Raw genomic sequence first — 1,117 nt, 5'->3', positions numbered from 1 at the left:
AAGCACAAGCTGGAATCAAGATTGCCGGGAGAAATACCAATAACCTCAGATATGCAAATGACTCCACCCTTATGGCAGAAAGCGAAGAAAAACTAAAGAGCCTCTTGATGAAAGTGAAAGAGGAGAGTGAAAAAGTTGGCTTAAAGCTCAACATTCAGAAAACTAAGATCATGGCATCTGGTCTTAGTTTTGGCATCACTTCATGGGAAATAGATGGGGAAACAGTGGAAACAGTGTCAGACTATTTTGGGGGGCTCCAAAATCACTGCAGATAGTGATTGAAGCCATGAAATTAAAAGACACTTACTCCTTGGAAGGAAAGTTACGACCAACCTAGACAGTGTATTGAAAAGCAGAGACATTACTTTGTCAACAAAGGTCCATCTAGTCAAGGCTTGGTTTTTCCAGTAGTCATGTATGGATGTGAGAGTTGGAGTATAAAGAAAGCTGAGCTCGGAAGAATTGATGCTTTTCAACTGTGGTGTTTGAGAAGACTCTTGAGCATCCCTGGCCTGCAAGGAGATGCAACCAGTCCATCGTAAAGGAGATCATTCCTGGGTGTTCATTGGAAGGACTGAGGTTGAAGGTGAAACTGCAATATTTTGGCTACCTGATGCAAATACTGACTCATTTGAAAATACCCTGAAATGGGAAAGATTGAAGGCAGGAGGAGAAGGGGACGACAGAGGATGAGATGGTTGGATGGCATCACTGAGTCAATGGACATGAGTCTGGGTAAACTGCGGGAGTTGGTGAGGGACAGGGAGGCCTGGTGTGCTGCGGTTCATGCAGTCGCAAAGAGTTGGACACGACTGAGCCACTGAAGTGAACTCACTGAAGAACGTTAGGTGGGCTTCCCGGGTGCTCAGATGGTAAAGAGTTTGCCTGCAGTGCAGGAGACCTGGGTTCGCTCCCTGGGTTTGGAAGAACCCCTGTAGAAGGAAATGGCATCCTGCTCCAGTATTCTTGCCTGGAGAATTCCATGGACAGAGGAGCCTGGTGGGCTAAAGTTCATGGGGTCACAAAACGTCAGACAGGACTGAACAACCAAGTGTGCGTGCACACACACACACACACACACACACACATGAAGCTTAGGGAATTTTCTCACGGTCAT

Source organism: Bison bison, unplaced genomic scaffold, assembly GCF_000754665.1.
Source record: "Bison bison bison isolate TAMUID 2011002044 unplaced genomic scaffold, Bison_UMD1.0 scf7180017855203, whole genome shotgun sequence".
NCBI classification, from domain to species: domain Eukaryota; kingdom Metazoa; phylum Chordata; class Mammalia; order Artiodactyla; family Bovidae; genus Bison; species Bison bison.
The sequence above is the reverse complement of the archived record's forward strand: the minus strand, read 5'-3'. Positions refer to the sequence as shown.